We start from the raw sequence: 19,579 nt of genomic DNA, 5'->3' as shown, positions 1-19,579 counted from the left end.
CTGTGTGTTGCTGTCTATGCCCCTATGTTCAGATGATTCTAATCTAAAAATGAGATTGACAGAATCTTACATGGATTCGTGCAGTGTTTGAGCAAAATAAAATGTAATTATGAAAGTACAAATTCTCCCCACAAAATTATATGTGTACGTGCCTAGGTGGGTGTGTGTGTCTGCGGTGGGGGTATGTGAGAGAGTGTGTGTATATGTGTGAGTGTGAGTGTAAAGGGGTATAGGTCTGTGAGAGGGCGCATGTGAGTATGGGAGTGTACATGTGAGCGTATGAGAGAGGGTCTGCATGATGTATGGGTCTGTAGGCATGTGTGTGTCTATATATATGTGTGTGTGTGTCTAACTATGTGTGTGTGTATGTATGTGTGTGTGTGTATGTGTATGTGAGTATGTGTGTGTGTCTGTGTGTGTGTGTCTGTGTGTGTGTCTGTGTGTGTGTGTGTGTGTGTTTGTGTGTCTGTGTGTGTGTGTGTGTGTCTGTGTGTGTGTGTGTGTGTGTGTGTGTAGTGCAGTGGGGTCACCTGTGGTGTAACATGAACCCAAGATCCTGGTTGAGGCCAGCCCTGTGGGAACCGAACTTGGCTATCAGCCTCAGCTCAGCCACTTTGCGTTGTTGCCTGTCCCGAAGTCCGCCTTGGAGGATGGTCATCCAAAGGTCCGGAATGCTGAAGTGTTCTCCGACTGGGAGGGAATACTCCTGTAGGTTGATCGTTGTCCGGTTCAACAATCGACATTTGATTATCTGTATATTGGATTGTCCAGAAAGATCGCAAAAACCCTGCCCGGACAGAATTTTACAATGTCCCCAAGGTCCTGCACTTCCTGCAGGAGCCTGTGCCCCACAACCTGAGCCACCTCCAGAGTTTTAGTTTTGCCCCTTTTAGGGACATAGAATGGTGGGCCCTGTACCGACTGCTGCTGCACACCATCCACCTCTGTTCCCTCATTCACCGCCCGGACACTCCTTGGTGTGCCCCTTTGCCACTCGGTGGTGGGGATCCTCAATGGAGAGCTCTCGAGGTGAGAGTCCTCCCCCTTTCTCTCGGGGATCTGGAGTGGAGGGTGCTGCACGCAGCTGTCCCCAACAACCGCATTACGGTGGCTCATGGACTCCCAGCCCAACTGCTTGTTCTGTGGTGCTAGAGAGTCCAGAGACCATGTATATATGGGGTGTGGGCATTTGGACTTCCTTTTTGATTTTCTTAAAAACCTTCTCCTCTGTTTCTGGTTGCACTTCAGCCCCACACTTCTGATCTTCGGGCACCCGGTGTGGAGGGGGGAGGATGGGTCAGAGGACCTCCTCATGGGTCTGCTCCTGGGCCTGGCCATAAGTAGGTCCAGGCAGTGGGCCGTGGAGGGGGGCGTTAGGGCCGATTGCCTGCTCCTCTTCCTCGGGTATGTTAGAGCCCGGGTGTCCCTGGAGAAGGAGCACACGGTGTCCACCAACACCCTCGAGATTTTCAGGGAGAGGTGGGCACCACAGGGAGTGGAGTGTATTATTTCCCCCTCCAACTCTATTTTGATTTAATCCTTACCCTCCCCTTCACTGTTTGATCACGCAGCATTGCCCTTTGATGAGAAGGGCACTGCTTGTCACTGGTCACTCAGTGTTTCCTTTCTTCCTGATGGTGGATTATAAATAAAGATTGAAGCAATTGTTGTGCGACACAGGTTCTGACACCTGCACGCAGGGGTGCTGGGGAAAAATAAGCACGACCACGATTGGGTGGTAGTGTGGGGGGGGCGGAGAAAGAAAAAGAAATCCCATTGAATTCACCCTCACCCTATTTGCCAAAGCTATCTCATGTCCCATTTTTATTTCCCTGAGTTCCCTCATGTATACTTCTATATTCTTTTAGAGATTCTCTCGATCCCTGCTGTCTATATCTGACATACGCTTGAACAAAACCTTATTCTTGAACAAAACCTCATTTTCTCTGGTCATCCAGCATTCCATACACCTACCAGCCTTGCCCTTCACCCTAACAGGAACATACTGTCTCTGGATTCTCATTATCTCATTGTTGAAGGCTTCCAACTTTCCAGCCGTCCTTTACCTGTGAATACCCACCTCCAATCAACTTTTGAAAGTTCTTGCCTAATGTCATCAAAATTGGCCTTCTTCTAAATTTAGAACATTAACTTTTAGATCCGGTCTGTCTTTTTCCATCAATATTTTAAAACTGCCTGATTTGGAGGTGCTGGTATTATACTGGAGTGGACAAAGTTAAAAATCACACAACATCAGGTTATAGTCCAACAGGTTTATTTGGAAGCACTAGCTTTCGGAGCACCACTCCTTTATTAGGTATAACCACCTGATGAAGGAATGCTGCTCTGAAGGCTAGTGCTTCCAAATAAACCTGTTGGACTATAACCTGGTGTTGTGTGATTTTTAACTTTATTTTAAAACTAATTGAATTATGGTCCCTGGCCCCAAAGTGCTCCCCCACTGATACCTCAGTCACCTGCCCTACTTTATTTCCCAAGAGTCGGTCAAGTTTTGCTCTTCTTTCAGTAAGTACATCCACATACTGAATCAGAAAAAAATCTTGTACACACTTAACAAATTCCTCTCCAAACAAGTCCTTAACACTATGGCAGTCCCAGTCTAAGCTTTGGAAAGTTAAAAATCCCCTACCATTACCACCCTATTATTCTTACAGATAACTGAGATCTCCTTACAAGTTTGCTTCTCTATTTTCCACTGACTTTTGGGCGTCGACAGTAAAATCCTAATAAGGTGATTATTCCTGTGAGTACATCCAGGGAAATTATTCCCTCCCTCCCGGCATTGTGGGTCAACCCACAGCAAGTGGACTGCAGTGATTCAGGAAGGCAGCTCACCACCACCTTCTCAAGGACAAATAGGGATGGGCTATCAGTGCTGGCCAGCCAGAGACACCCATTGTCCCATAAATGAATAAAAAAGAAGCAATTTGGGTGGAACCGAGAAATAAGAAAGGGATAATCACCTTAAGTACAGCCGTAATATTATCCCTAATCAAAAAAAACGCCACTCTTTCTCCTCTCTTGCCCCCTTTCAATCCTTCCTCTCGCATATATTACCCTGGAACATTAAGGCTGCCAGTCCTGTCCATCCCTGAGCCACGTCTCTGGAATTGCAATGATATCCCAGTCCCATGTTCCTAACAATGCCCTGATTTGTAATGCCACTTGCATTGAAATAAATGCAGTTTAATTTCTCAGTCGTACCTCGTTCTCTGCTCTGTTCCTGCCTGCCCTGGTGTAATTGACAAGCTCGTCTTCCCAACTATACCAGTCTCAGACTGATCTCTTTCCCCACTATCTCCCTGGGTATCAATTCCAAATCCCTCCGCCCCCAACCCAAGCAGCTCGAGCAAATCTCCCAATCAGGATATCAGTCCCCTTGCAATTCAGGTGCAACTGTTCCTTCTTATACAGGTCTCTTCTACCCCAGAAGAGATTCCAATGATTCAAAAATGTGAATCCTTTTCCCCTCCACCAGCTCCTCAGCTACACATTCATCTGCTCTACCCTCCTGTTCCTACTCCCACTGGGACACGGCACTGGGAGTAATCCAGATATTACTGCTGTAGGAGTGACCGCTGTCTCTGAGGCAAGAAGACTCTGAAGGCCTGGGCAATTCAGCAGGAACAGCAGTTTATTCCAGCGGGAATCGATTACAGCCAGGAGAGGAACTCCAGACCATCACACAGGACAATCCAGTTCTCTCCGTCAAACACCCGCACAAAAACATTCTTACACTTTCTGACATCAAAGTTATGTCAGTCTACAAACTAACTGTTCGTGTGCAGTTGACCATATCAAGTCCACAAGTCAACCAACTGGGCGATGATAACATCAGGTCTGTAAATCAGTTGGCCAGGCAGTTAATTCCATCAGGTCTGTAAATTAATTACATCAAATTTACAATCCAATTAACTCGGCATTTTGATGACATCAGGTCACTGTCTGTTACATATCTACCGGTCAGATTCAAACACACGGTGCCTGTTCGCTGATGTGGTCACTTGTTTATCTTGTAACCTTTGTCCCTGAATATCCTGTGATCTGCTGAGGTTCTGCCCTGCTCACCCATATCAGTTAATCATTCCCAATGTCTCCGTGGGCGAGCTGGCGTGTCTTTACTGATGCAGAGAGTCAATCACCTTCAAACATCTTATTTTATGGTTGTGTGAGATATTGTACTATATATTTCTTTATTTTTATATTAAGGCCCTTTATTTGCCAACCCACTCACAATCGCTCGGTATTTACTCCTTCCGCATTTCATTCAGTCATTCATCAAACTGTGGTCTCCCCACTCCCCAGCGCACTATCTCACCCGAAACTATGAAAAGATGAGAATACTAATCCCCCTCAGAACCATCTACCGGGACTTGAACAGCTTGCAGGACATCAAACAAGTTGCTCCATCAGCACGGACCTGTTAGATACAGATTGAATGGGGTCCCTGTCCCCTTTAAGAAAGTTACTGTCAAATAGCGCCTCCGTGAAATGGAATGAATGAGGGAGGAGACCGGCAATAGGGAGTGAAATCTCAAAACCCAGCCGCGGGAATCCGTTTACTAAACCCTCTGCTTTTATTAAGTACATCTATAATTTCTGATTTGGTTAAATCATATAAGCCTGATATTCTTTCCCGTACTCTCTATCCTAAAAGGACTCACACCCTCATCCCGCTCCTACAACTACCCTCCGGGATCGACTTTTAAGTTCCTGCCTAAATTCCTATTTTCTCTCCTCAGAACCTCGTCCTTTTCCCATCCTGTATCATGGGTTCCAATGTGTACAGCAACATCCTGCTGGTCCCTCTCCCCTTTGGGAACATTCTGCACCCTCTCTGAGATAGTTCTGAATTGTCTGTAGTGAGGGGATATTTGAATAACTGCCTGGATCCAGTTTGGAAGCTCTCTGGACAGATTTCAGATCCCATCAGTGAATCACTCTTTACTGGAGGGACAGTGAGGTGCAGCAGCACTATATTTGAATTCAGGCCTTTCCCGAAGCCGTTTTCAATGTATTTGGTCGGGTAGTGTGTTGGGAAGGTGACTCAGCTGGTTACTTTAGTTACTGAATTGAGAAATAATCGGGTGTGTACTCTGATTATTGAAGCAAACGAGAACTAAATTTAGTTCCGCTTGATTTTAAAATTGAAAGAAATCAAGAGGTGTTAACTCTTTCTTGTATAACACTTAAAACTGACCTGCAGTATATTCCTCACAAACTAATCGAGCAACAATCGAACATGGTCACACTCACAGAATCCCACTTTACAGACAATGTCCCAGACAACACAATGACCATCTCAGGGCAGGTCCTGTCCCACTGGCAGGACAGAGCCAGCAGAGGGAACAGCTCCGTGGGATACAGTCAAGAGGGCTGTGCTCTGGAAGTGCTCAGCATTAATGCCAGACCCCATGAAGCCTCATGACATCAGGTTAACATGGACACAGAAACATTCTGTGTGTCTTAATAAGTATTAAGGTAAATAAGTCCCTGGGTCCTGATGGGATCGATCCCAGAATATTGAGGGAGACAAGAGAACAAATTGCTGCAGCATTGACAGACATCTTTGTATTCTCTCTGGCCACAGGTGAGGTCCCAGAGGCCTGGAGAACAGCTGATGTTGTCCCATTGTTGAAGAAGGGTAGCAGGGATAATCCCGGGAATTACAGAACTGTGAGCCTTGTGTCAGTGTAGGGAAATGATTGGAAAATATTCACACGGACAAGATCTATTTGCATTTAGAAGAAAATGGATTTATTAGTGACAGACAGCATGGTTGTGTGAGGGAGAGGTCGTGCCTTACTAACTTGACCACGTTTTTTGAGGAGATGATGAAGATGATTGATGAGGGAAAACCAGTCGATGTTGTCTCCATGGACTTCAGTAAAACCTTTGACAAGGTCCCTCATGGCAGACTGGTACAAAAGGTGAAGTCACATGGTATCGGGGGTGAGCTGGCAAGATGGATTTTCCTATTTAGAACTGACTCAATCATAGGAGACAGAGGGGATGATGGAGGATGCTTTTCAGAATGGAGGGCTATGACTAGAGGTGTTCACAGGGATCAGAGCTGGAACCTCTACTGTTCATGGCCTTTAAAAATAATTTGGAGGAAAATGTGACGAGTCTAATTAGTACGTTTGTGGAAGATACAAAGATTGGGACCATACAAAGATTGGTGGACTTGCGGATAATGAGGACAATTGTCAGAGGATACAACAGAACATAGATCAGTTGGAGGCATGGGCAGAAAAATGGCAGATGGAGTTTAATCTCAACAAATGTGAGGTGATGCATTTTGAAAGGTCAACTACAGCTGGCAATTATATAGTGAATGGCAGAACCCTTCGGAGCATTAACATGCAGAGGGATCTGGGTGGACACATCCACAGATCACTAAAGGTGGCAGTGTCACAGTGTCATAGAGTCATAGAGATATGCAGCATGGAAACAGACCCTTTCATCCAACTCATCCATGCCATCCCAAAACAATCTCGTCCCACCTGCCAGCACCTGGCATATATCCCTCCAAACCCTTCCTATTCACATACCCATCCAGATGCCTTTTCAATGTTGCAATTGTACTAGCCACCACCACTTCCTCTGGCAGCTCATTCCATTTACGTAAAACCCTCTGAATGAAAAAGTTGCCCCCTAGGTCTCTTTTATATCTTTCCCCTCTCACCCGAAACCTATGCCCTCTAGTTCTGTACTCCCACACCCCAGGGAAAAGACTTTGTTTATTTATCTCATGATTTTATAAACCTCCACCCCTCAGCCTTCGACACTCCAGGGAAAGAAGTCCCAGCCTATTCAACCTCTCCCTATAGTTCAAATTCTCCAACCCTGGCAACATCCCTTCAAATCTTTACTAAACCCTTTCAAGTTTCACAATATCGTTCCAATAGAAAGGAGACTGGAATTGCACACAATATTCCAGCAGTGCCTTAACCAATGTCCTGTACTGCCACATCATGACCTCCCAACTCCTATACTCAATACTCTGACCAATAAAGGAAAGCATAACAAATGCCTTCTTCACTAACCTATCTACTTGACACTACGCTTTCATAGAACTATGAACCTGCACTCCAAGGTCTCTTTGTTCAGCAACACTCCCTAGGACCTTACCATGAATGTGTCTATCCTGCTAAGATTTGTTTTCCCAAAATGCAGCACCTCACATTTATCTAAATTAAACTCCATCTGCGACTCCTTGGGCCATTAGCCTATCTGATCAAGATCCCATTGTAATCTTCACTGTCCACTACACCTCCAATTTTGATGTCTTCAGCAAATTTACTAACATGCTCACATCCTAATCATTTATATAAATGTTGAAAAGTAGTGGACCCAGCACCGATCCTTGTGTCACTCCACTGGTCACAGGCCTCCAGTCTGAAAAACAACCCTCCTCCACCATCCTGTCTTCTACCTTTGAGCCAGTTCTATATCCAAATGGCTAGTTCTCCCTGCATTCCATGTGATCTAACCTTGCTCTGTCGAAAGCTTACTGAAGTACATATAGATCACATCTACTGCTCTGCCCTCATCAATCCTCTGTTACTTCTTCAAAAATGTCAATCAAGTTTGTAAGACATGATTTCCCACGCACAAAGCCATATTGACTATCCTTAATCAGTCCTTGCTTTTCCAAACACATGTACATCCTGTCCCTCAGAATTCCCTCCAACAACATGCCCACCCACCGACATCAGGCTCACTGGTCTATAGTTCCCTGGCTTGTCCTTACTACCCTTCTTAAACAGTGGCACCATGTTAGCCAACCTCCAGTCTTCCAGCACCTCACCTGTGACTATCGCTGATACAAATATCTCAGTAGGAGGTCCAGCAATCACTTCCCACAGATTTCCCAGGTACACCTGATCAGGTCCCGGGGATTTATCCACTTTTATGCATTTCAAGACATCCAGCACTTCCTCCTCTGTAATTTTTCAAGATGTCACCATTTATTTCCCTACATTCTATATCTTCCATGTCCTTTTCCATAGTAAATACTGATGCAAAATACTCGTTTAATCTCCTGCAGCTCCACACAAAGGCCACCTTGCTGATCTTTGAGGGGCCCTATTCTCTCCCCAGTTACCCTTTTGTCCTTAATTTATTTGTCCTTTGGATTCTCCTTAACTCTATTTGCCAAAGCTATCTCATGTCCCCTTTTTGCCCTCCTGATTTCTCTCTTACGTATACTCTTCTAAGGATTCACTCGATCTCTCCTGTTTTTACCTGACATGTGCTTCCTTTCTTGCTGGTGGATAAGGGAGTAAAAAGGCCTATGGCATGCTTGCCTTCATTGGAATGGGCATTGAGTATAACAGTAGTCCAAAGATGTGTGGGTTAGGTGAATTGGCCAAGCTAGATTGCCCATAGCGTTCAGGGATGTGTAAGGTAGGCGCATTATTTAGGGGAAATGTGGAATAATAGGGGAGGGGAATGGATCTGCGTGGGATAACTTCAGAGGGTCGGTGTGGACTTGTTGGGCCAAATGGCCTGTTTCCACACTGTAAGGATTCTATGGTTTCTATGATAGGAAAGTTATGCTTCAGCTTTGTAGAACTTTAGTTTGGCTGCACTTGGAATATTGTGTCTAGTTCTGGTCACCACACTACTAGAAGGACGTTGATGCTTTAGACAGGATACAGAAAAGGTTTGCTAGGGTGTTGCCTTAGTATGAGTGGTTTTAGCTATGAAGAAAGTTTGGATAGACTGGATTTGTTTACATTGGAATGTAGAAGTTTATAAGATTGTGAATGGCATTGGATGAAGTGGAAATATGAGGCTTTTCCACAGGTTGGGGCATCAATTACGAGGGGCACAGGTTCAAACCACAAGGAGGGAAGTTTAAAAGAGATGTAGAAGGCCCGTTTTTCACACAAAGGGTGGTGAGTGCCTGGAATGTACTGCCAGAGGTAGTGATAGAAGCAGACACATTAGCAGCATTCAAGGGAATACCTGGACAAATACACAAATAGGAAGGGAATAGAGGGATACGGATCCTGGAAATGAAGACAGTTTTAGTATGGAAGGGTTAGATTAGATTAGATTAGATTAGATTACTTACAGTGTGGAAACAGGCCCTTCGGCCCAACAAGTCCACACCACCCCGCCGAAGCGCAACCCACCCATACCCCTGCATTTACCCCTTACCTAACACTACGGGCAATTTAGCATGGCCAATTTACCTGACCTGCACATCTTTTGGACTGTGGGAGGAAACCGGAGCACCCGGAGGAAACCCACACTGACACAGGGAGAACGTGCAAACTCCACACAGTTAGTCGCCTGAGGCGGGAATTGAACCCGGGTCTCTGGCGCTGTGAGGCACCAGTGCTAACCACTGGGCCACCGTAACAGGGTAAGCGCAGGCAGCGCAGGCTTGGAGGGCCGAAGGGCCTGTTCCTGTGCTGCATTGTTCTTTGTTCTTCTCTGTTCAGTGAGCTCTTCCTGCATTTAAAACACTGCAACAGGGATGCTATGAAACAACTCTAGGTCGCTGAGATACAGACTGACCTTGGAGGATACAGTCCCAGATGTGGCTTTGCCAGACTAGTGCACATGGAAGTTTGAATATTGAGTTTTACTTTTAAAAAGACACCTCAGCTGGATACTATTGAGACAAAAATTTCAGTGCAATCACATTTTCAGAATTCCAGTGTCTTTCCAGTCAGATCACTACTTCGAATCCCTTGATTAGATTCCAGTCCGTAACTCACTCCGGGGTATTGATTATTCTAGATATAAACCTCTTGGAGCACACCAAAAAGAAATCACTGGAGAACCGCAGCAGGTCTGGCAGCATCTGTGGAGGGATAAGAGAGTTACTGTTTCTAATCCAGGTTAATTGGAGTTTTGAAACAAGGATCCCTTCCTCCCAGGAACTGAGACTTCTCTGAACTGCTTCCAATGTAAGTATATCATTTTCATAAAGGAAACCAAAACTGAGCGCAATATGTGGTCTAAACAGTGACCGTGCAGTTGTAACAAGACCTCCCTCCTGTATTACACTACTCCCTCCCTGAGGGGTAACATTTTCATGCAGGGGGGGTGTGTGTATGGAATGAGCTGCCAGAGAAAGTGGTCCAGGCAGGTACAATTACAACATCTCGAAGACATTTGGACAGGGACATGAATAGGAAAGATTTAAAGGGATAAATAAATATTGAACTGTTTCCAGAACACTGAAAGTAAATGTAATCTTGAACAACTCTATTACAGTCCTTGTCCAGAATTGCATGTGAGACAATCTATTTTACTGAATTTGCCTGCGCCAAGGATGTGTTACTCTATTGGAGCAGTTGCTGTTTATGAGATAAATAACCCATTATCCTGCTAAGTTTTCCAATAGTTATTCCAACTCTTCTTTTTTTTGTCTGTAATTTGATTTTGATTTTATTGTCACATGTATTCAGTACAAAGGTCCAGGAATACAGTGAGAAGTGTATAATGCACCATCTTCGGGACAAATACTTCGGCACAGAATCTTAAGAAGAAGGTATTAGATTAGATTAGATTACTTACCTGGTGGAAACAGGCCCTTCGGCCCAACAAGTCCACACCGACCCGCCGAAGCATATACGACCCAGACCCATACTCCTACATTTACCCCTTCACCTAACACTACGGGCAATTTAGCATGGCCAATTCACCTAACCTGCACATTTTTGGATTGTGGGAGGAAACCGGAGGACCCGGAGGAAACCCACGCAGACACGGGGAGAATGCGCAAGCTCCACACAGAGAGTCGCCTGAGGAGGGAACTGAACCCGAGTCTCTGGCGCTGTGAGGCAGCAGTGCTAACCACTGTGCCACTGTGCCGCCCACAGTATGAAGAAAGAACAATGTTAAAAATTCAACAATTTTTATTTTTAAAGTAAATATACTATAGCATAAAACACACGATGTAAGTTTAAAAGTTACACGTTGCAGACATTCTTACTTTTAAGTGGAAAATAAAGGAATAAAGACGCAGGTTCAAACATTACAGTCTTTCTTAAGTGCTTAATCTCATTTGGACCGCACTTCAAAGAATCACCTTGAGATCAGAGGTCCGTGCTAAGGCGACAGCTGGCCAAGAGACTGCATATGCTGGGCCGAGAGATCACGACACCAGGCCGAGAGATCATCAGACTGGGCTGAGAGATCATCACGCTGAGCCAAGAGATCATCATGCTGAGCCGAGAGATCACCACACCGAACTGAGAGATCCCCACACCGGGCTGGGAGATCACCACACCGAACTGAGAGATCACCGCACCGGGCCGAGAGATCTCCGCACCGGGCTGGGAGATCACCACACCGAGCTGAGAGATCATCACACTGGGCCGAGAGATCACCACACCGGGCTGGGAGATCACCACACCGGGCTGGGAGATCACCACACCGGGCCGAGAGATCACCACACCGAGCTGGGAGATCACCACAGCGGGCTGAGAGATCACCACACCGGGCTGGGAGATCACCACACCGAGCTGAGAGATCACCGCACCGGGCTGAGAGATCCCCGCACCGGGCTGAGAGATCTCCGCACCGGGCCGAGAGATCACCGCACCGGGCTGAGAGATCCCCACACCGGGCTGAGAGATCACCGCACCGGGCTGAGAGATCACCGCACCGGGCTGAGAGATCTCCGCACCGGGCCGAGAGATCACCGCACCGGGCTGAGAGATCACCGCACCGGGCTGAGAGATCACCACACCGAGCTGAGAGATCACCACACCGGGCTGGGAGATCACCACACTGGGCCGAGAGATCACCGCACCGGGCTGAGAGATCCCCACACCGGGCTGAGAGATCACCGCACCGGGCTGGGAGATCACCGCACCGGGCTGAGAGATCCCCACACCGGGCTGAGAGATCCCCACACCGGGCTGAGAGATCACCGCACCGAACTGAGAGATCCCCACACCGGGCTGAGAGATCACCACACCGGGCTAGGAGATCACCACACCGGGCTGAGAGATCACCACACCGGGCTGGGAGATCACCACACCGGGCTGGGAGATCACCGCACCGGGCTGGGAGATCACCGCACCGGGCTGGGAGATCACCACACCGGGCTGGGAGATCACCGCACCGGGCTGAGAGATCACCGCACCGGGCCGAGAGATCACCACACCGGGCTGAGAGATCACCGCACCGGGCTGAGAGACCCCCACACCGGGCTGGGAGATCACCACACCGGGCTGAGAGATCACCGCACCGGGCTGGGAGATCACCACACCGAACTGAGAGATCACCGCACCGGGCTGAGAGACCCCCACACCGGGCTGGGAGATCACCACACCGGGCTGGGAGATCATCACACTGGGCCGAGAGATCACCACAGCGGGCCGAGAGATCACCACACCGAGCTGAGAGATCACCGCACCGGGCTGGGAGATCACCACACCGAACTGAGAGATCACCGCACCGGGCTGAGAGACCCCCACACCGGGCTGGGAGATCACCACACCGGGCTGGGAGATCATCACACTGGGCCGAGAGATCACCACAGCGGGCCGAGAGATCACCACACCGAGCTGAGAGATCACCGCACCGGGCTGGGAGATCACCACACCGAGCTGAGAGATCACCACACCGAGCTGAGAGATCATCACACTGGGCCGAGAGATCACCACAGCGGGCTGAGAGATCCCCAAGCCGGGCTGAGAGATCAACACGCTGGGTTAAGAGTTTGCCACATCAGGCCGAGAGATCACCATGCCAGACCAAGAGATCACCATGCCAGGCTGGGAGATCACCATGCCAGGCTGGGAGATCACCATGCCAGGCTGGGAGATCACCATGCCAGACCAAGAGATCACCATGCCAGGCTGGGAGATCACCATGCCAGGCTGAGAGATCACCATCCCCCCAGCTGAGAGTTGACCATGCCGGACTGAGAGATCACCAAACTGGGCTGAGAGATCATCACGCTGGCGAGCTGCGAGATCCCCACACCCGGCCGAGAGATCACCACAGCCGGCCGAGAGATCACCACGTCAGGCAGTGACATCAACACACCTAGCCAAGAGACAGCACATGCTCAGCCATTGAGAGAGCGGCACCTTGGGCCACTGAGAGATTGCTCAGCTGGGCCGCGAGACTGTCAGGCTGGGTTTGTGCACAGTCTGAGGCCAGGAGTCCCAAGGCCAGGAGAAGAAAGAAGAGAGGAGAAAGATCAAAAATGGAAAAGCGAAGAAGGAAAAGAGAAAAATGAAAAGGAAAGATACGTGTGTGTGGACTGGGCTGCCGGGGGAGGTGGTGGAGGCTGGTACAATTGCAACATTTCAGGGGCATCTGGATGGGTATTTGCGTGGGAGAGGTTTGGAGGGGTGTGGGCCAGGTGCTGGTGAATGGGACTTGATTGATTTCATCTAATACAATTATTCTCTCTCATTTAGTCTGAAAATCCCCTTTTCAAATGAAGGAATACTCACAGAGCTCCCATCTGCAGCATATGAGACAATGCTGAAGCAAACCAATATTCTGTTCCTCCTTCATTCAGCTTGAATAGTATGTACTACTTCGATATTCAAGTAATTCTCTTCTTTTCAACAAGGCTGAACTAATCCCACTAATTATCCCTCTAATCTGCAGGGGCACATGGCAATGCTGCAGTTGGGAATTTGCAACACAGGGGTTGACATTCTTAAGAGACCATAAAGTGCATTAGGCCTGTATTCTATAGGCCAAAAACTCATGGGAAAGCTACGTAAAAATAAATTTTCAGGGAGTTTGTGCAAAAGTTTATCAACTGTAAAGTAGTGATGGTAGGAGCCATTTTGGGAAAGCAAATATTAGCAGGAATTATACACTTAATGGTAAGGTCCTAGGGAGTGTTGCTGAACAAAGAGACCTTGGAGTGCAGGTCCTTGCACCTTGAACGTAGAATTGCAGGTAGGATATGATAGTGAAGAAGGCGTTTGGTATGCGTTCCTTTATTCATCACAGTATTGAACACAGGAGTTAGTTGCAGTTGTACAGGACATTGGTTAGGCCACTTTTCAAATATTGTGTGAAATTCAGCTCTCCTTCCTTTTAAAAGGATGTTGAGAGACTTGAAAGGGTTCAGAAAAGATTCACAAGAATGTTGCCAGGATTGGAGGATTTGAGCTGTAGGGAGAGGTTGAACAAGCTAGGGCTGTTTTCCCTGGAGTGTTGGAGGCTGTGGGATGACTGCATAGAGGTTTATAGAGTCATGAGGGGCATGAATAGGATAAATAGACAAATGGGGTGGGGGAGTCCAGAATTAGACACCATAGGTTTAGGGTAAGAGGGGAAAGATATAAAAGAGACGTAAGGGGCAACCTTTTCACACAGAGGGTGGTACATGTATGGAATAAGCTGCCACAGGGTGTGGTGGAGGCTGATACAATTGCAACATTGAAAAGGCATCTGAATGGGTATATGAATAGGAAAGGTTTGGAGGGCCGGGTGCTGGCAGATGGGGCTAGATTGGGTTGCGATATCTGGATGAGTTGGACCGAAGGGTCTGTTTCTGTGCTGTACATCTCTATGACCCAATGACCCGATGACTCTAAATGGGCGGAGTGGACAAGCTCGATCTCAGGTGTCCTGTTTCACCTCTATCTTGGAACTATTTTAAAATCACTAGTTTAACTGCAGTGTAAGAATAAAGTGCGTGTTGCTTCAAGCCTATCAATTTGTCCAATTGAATTGCCTCTGGAACACAATGACTTACACTTGCCTTTAGAAAATAAGAAATAACTATTCTTTCGCTAGTTGTTCTTACTCCTTTTTACTTAAAGAACCTCTTTGGATGCATCCTAACCTTCTCAGCCAAGGCCATCCCATGCCCCCTTTTTGCTTTCCTGATTTCTTCTTTAGTAAACCTCTGTATCCCCTGTATACATCCAGGGATTCCCTTGGTCCCAGCTGCCGGTACCTCAGCCATACCTCATTCGTTTTCTGGTCAAAGCCTCAATATCTCTTGTCATTCAGGGTTCCCTATTCCTGTCAACCTTGCCTTTCACCTTCATAGGAACATATAGACCTTGAACTCCAGCGAGCTCACTTTTAAAGGCCTCCCACTTGCAGGAGGTCCCCTTACCTGCAAACAAACTACTCCAATCAACCCCTGCAAGCTCCTGTCTAATTCCATCAAAATTCACCTTTCTCCAATTTAGAACTTGAACCTGTGGACCAGTTGCTCTCCATAACTACTTTAAAATTAATAGGACTGGTCCCAAAGTGCTCCCCCACTATCACCTCCATCACCTGTCCTGCCCTATTTCCCATGAGTAGGTCGGGTTTCGTCCCTTCCTGAGTAGGATCCTCTGTATACTGCTTGAGGAAACTTTCATGAATGCATTTAACAAATTCATTTGCTCGCTTGAACCTATTCCACTCTTTCATAAGTTTATGGCTGATAAGTCTATGTTTTGCGTTCCCATCTACCCAATGTAACCTTAGATTCTTGTTATGCAAGGAAATAAATCTACCTGTGACTTTAAAATATCCACTGTCCTCACCTCTCCCACTTTCTGGGACAGACAATTCCAAAGTTACACACCCAAACAAAGAATTCTCTTCATCTCCATCCAAAATGTGTGACCTCTACTAATTTTATAAACATGGTCCCCAATTCTGAACTCACCCACAACAAGAAACATCCATTCTACATTCACTGTGTCAAGATCATTAAGAGCCTTTATACAGTTTGATCAGATCACTCTTAACCCGTCTAAACTCCAGCAGAAACAAACCCAGTCTGAGCACTTAACCCGATTGCACAAGCCATTCATTCAAAGTATTCATTGAGTAAACCTCCTCTGAACTGTCTTTAATGCATTTACATCCTCTTTCAAAATAAGGGACTGTTGAAGTGAATTATACGGTCAGGGTTAAATAGACATTATTATACTGTAGTAATAGAAAAACAGCAGGTTTCAATTAATGAACCTTGTACCAAGTGAACCTTATGCATCCTCGAGGTTAGTGTCAGCAAGAGTCTCCAAACAGCAGTTAGTGCCATCAAGTCATTCCAGACAGGCCTTGGGGCCAGAAGAAGTTTAGAGGCAGGGAGGTGATGGTCACTGACAAAGGATGGGGCAAAACATTGACAGACAGGGTGGGCGGCACGGTGGCACAGTGGTTAGCACTGCTGCCTCACAGCGCCTGAGACCCAGCTTCAATTCCCGCCTCAGGCGACTGATTGTGTGGAGTTTGCACATTCTGCGTGGGTTTCCTCCCGGTCCTCCGGTTTCCTCCCACAATCCAAAGATGTGCAGGTCAGGTGAATTGGCCATGCTAAATTGCCCGTAGTGTTAGGTAATGGGTAAATATAGGGGTATGGGTGGGTTGCACTTCGGCGGGTCGGTGTGGACTTGTTGAGCCGAAGGGCCTGTTTCCACACTGTAATGTAATATAATCTAATCTAATTTACTAAATGATCTCTGACTGAGTGAAGTCTAATGAATCTTGGGAAATTCAAAGAATTTGCATTAATGCATCTACAACCAAATTAACAACCTCTTTTAAGACTCTGGGATGAAGACAGAAGGTGATGAGACCTATTATCAATTTGACTGAGTCCAGCCTCCTTAGTGACTGTAATTACATTGTGGTCATCCCTCCCTCCTACTTCCTGACTTACAGTTGGGTTGACACTGAGGAGTACATGCAGTATTCTCCAGGGAGATGCTTGCTCATGCATGGGTGAATGCGATTGGTTGAAGTGTTTCAATCATGCATCTTCTTTCCATGTCTGCTCAGTTTCACTGGATGTTGAGATTTGGAGGGATAGAGTGAGGGTGGGAGAGAAAGTCTGAGGGTGAGAGAGAGATTGTGACCTGGAGAAGAGAGAGATTGATGTGCAGTCTGATAGTGGTTGGGGCTGGTGGAGGTGGTGCGGAGAATGGTGGTGATGTTCAGATTCAGAGAGGAGGGGAGAGGGTGAGGGAGATTGGGATGATGATGCAGACAATCTGGAACTGTGCACGTGCTCAGTTCTGAGTTAGCATGCAGACACAGTTGGCCTGAAGTTTCAATGTCAGCAAAACAGTGTCTTACCACTATTACTGAAATGCTTTTTGTATCTTCTATAGTGAAGATAGAAGCAAAGTACTTATTCATTTAATTTGCCATTTCCTTAACATCTATGGATGAAGGATTTATGCCTGAAACATCGATTCACCTGCTCCTTGGATGCTGTCTGACCTGATGTGTTTTTCCAGCTCTGCACTTTTTGCCCCCTATCATCTACCAATAACTCCATATTCTCACTCGCCAGAGGAGTGACACTCACATTCCGTACATGTTTTGTTTTTAAATACCCATGGAAAGTCTTGCTTTGTTGTTTTTAAGATTTTGAGTTGGGTTCTGAGATTCCAATTTCCTCCTTCTAATTAACCGTTTTCTCTGCCATGCTTTATTTTCTAATCAATCATCTGACCTGCCACCCATCTTTGCAATATCCTCAAGTTGGACGGTTTCTTCAATTTTTCAGTCAACCACAGAAAGCAAGTCCTCCCTTTAAAGTCTCTTGTTTCAGTCAGAATATACTTCATTTGAATATTCTGAGGTATCCTCTTAAATCTCTGCCATCACTGTCTCTACTGATCTCTCTCTGAGCCAGTTATGCCATTCACTTCAGCTGGCTTCGTTTACAAGCCCGCAGACTGGACCTTGTTTAATTTTGAAATACTTACCTCAGAGTCAATCTTCGTCCATTCAAATTGGATGTAAAATTGAATTATATTGTGATGGCTGCTACGTAGGAGAGCCTTTACACTGAGATTGTTTCATAAATCCTGTCACATTACACAGTATCAATAAGATGATAATAACATAACCTTCTGTCTGGTTGCTTCAGAACATGCAGCTTTAAGATACTTTCTCGAAGGTCATCAATAACCTCTCATCCACGTTACTGCTGCCAACCTGATTTACACAGTCTTTGTGTAGATTCAAGTCAGCAATGATGATTGCCATCTCACTATCACAAGCAGCCAATATCTCTTCATGTCTCACATCAGGGGGCCTATCGATCAGCCCCTTGAGTGGCTGCTTTCCCCTAACTGTCCTCATGCTGTATTTATTTACATCAATGTGTGCTATGGATTTGTTTAAGTTGACACAAAAGCTCAGATACAGAGCTATTATTTTGATTTGTTTAAATACAAACATATTGGACAGGCTCATATGAACAGAAACCATTTATATTTGTATCTTGGGAAAACGGTCTGTCTTTATGTTGCTCATCAAAAGAAGCCAAAGTCTTTTCAACAGGGCAAATGAGAGGGATTTAAATTGCATGCACATTTCCAAAACACAAACTTTCATATCTGGAAACTGAGCTGTCTGAGTTGATGTTACTCAGCAAATGAAGATTAAAATATCTGCTCCAAAATGGGGGTGGAAGAGCTGCTTATTGAAGCCAGTGGAGAGAAAGTAGTGTTAACATTTCAAGTCCAATTCTGCAAAAGGGTCAAAATGTTAACTCCATGGGTCTGGCAGCATTTGTAGAGAGAATGCAGAGAGAAATATCCAGCAATTTCTATTTGTGTCTCAGATTTCCAACATCCACAGTTCTTTCTTTTATATTATTGAAAATAGTGACTGTCCATTTGATTATCTCCTGTTTGCAATATCTAATTTATCCAGACTGCGTCATAATCCAAACTTTTAGCACCAAATGCCAATGAGCATTCAATGGGCATTCAATACTGTCTCACATGCCACCTGACTTACTGTCTGTCTGGCCTGTTGCATTAGCCCTTGAGTAAGTCAGTTACGCAGCACAGCAACAAAGAGAGTCAGTATTTCACAAGTTTACAGGTGGACAACAGACTTATTAAGTGTTAGTCTCTGTCTCGTAGTGATTGGCTATTTGAACATTTTATATTGGACAATTGCTGAGCATTCAGGTCCTTGATAACCAAATAAAATGGAAGGAACTGCAGATACTGTAAATCAGAAACAAAAACAGAAATTGCTGGAAAAGCTCAGCAGGTCTGGCAGCATCTGTGAAGAGAAATCAGAGTTAACGTTTTGAATCCAGTGACCAGAAACCAAACTTTGGTCTCAAGAATTCTGGTTGCAAATCCATCAAATGTGACAATTCTGTCCCCGACCCAGAGTTCTGATCTCTGAAACCCTCCAGAGCAACTTGATGGAATGTGACTGTGACAGATTCATCGCACATAATCATGGAATTCTGTCGCTCAGCTGATACAGAGCTGCAATCTTCACAGAAGATTGTTGTCAAATCTATGTGTTTCCTGAGTCACATCCTTCCTTCACATTTCAGAGGATGGCTTTGATAAATAAACGAAGATTGGATAATGCAGATTGCTGAGCTGGTACAAGGATGAGCTGGTCATTCTGCCTTGAGTGTATCCGGATAGTTGGGAAAAGGGGCAGTATAATCGGGCCTGACTCTATTGTGTCAATGCATTTCAATGGGGGTAATTGTGTCTGTTTGGGGGCAAAAGCTGGATGGTTGAGGTTGAATTGCAGAGTCCAGTTGGTGGGAGTAATTAGAATGTGTGGGTGGTGGTGTTTTCTGGTCAGTTCTGGTTTGGAGGATGGT

General features: G+C 46.0%; 1 long non-coding RNA gene across 1 annotated transcript in view; it reads right to left on the bottom strand.

The window, feature by feature from the left end:
* Window positions 1-3,662: 3,662 nt before the first annotated feature.
* LOC148146034 (uncharacterized) overlaps window positions 3,663-19,579 on the bottom strand; it is a 56,821-nt gene continuing 40,904 nt past the window's right edge. Inside the window, exons 3-4 of the long non-coding RNA XR_015760976.1 lie at window positions 9,556-9,844; window positions 3,663-3,899 (exon numbers count right to left, since the gene is read on the bottom strand). This is a non-coding gene — a long non-coding RNA (uncharacterized LOC148146034). The remainder of the gene's footprint in view (window positions 3,900-9,555; window positions 9,845-19,579) is intronic.

This window comes from Chiloscyllium plagiosum, unplaced genomic scaffold (genome assembly GCF_037043375.1).
Source record: "Chiloscyllium plagiosum isolate Xiang-an unplaced genomic scaffold, Cpla_swu_hap1 HiC_scaffold_22, whole genome shotgun sequence".
NCBI lineage: Eukaryota > Metazoa > Chordata > Chondrichthyes > Orectolobiformes > Hemiscylliidae > Chiloscyllium > Chiloscyllium plagiosum.
This window is presented reverse-complemented; position numbering and strand designations above follow the sequence as displayed.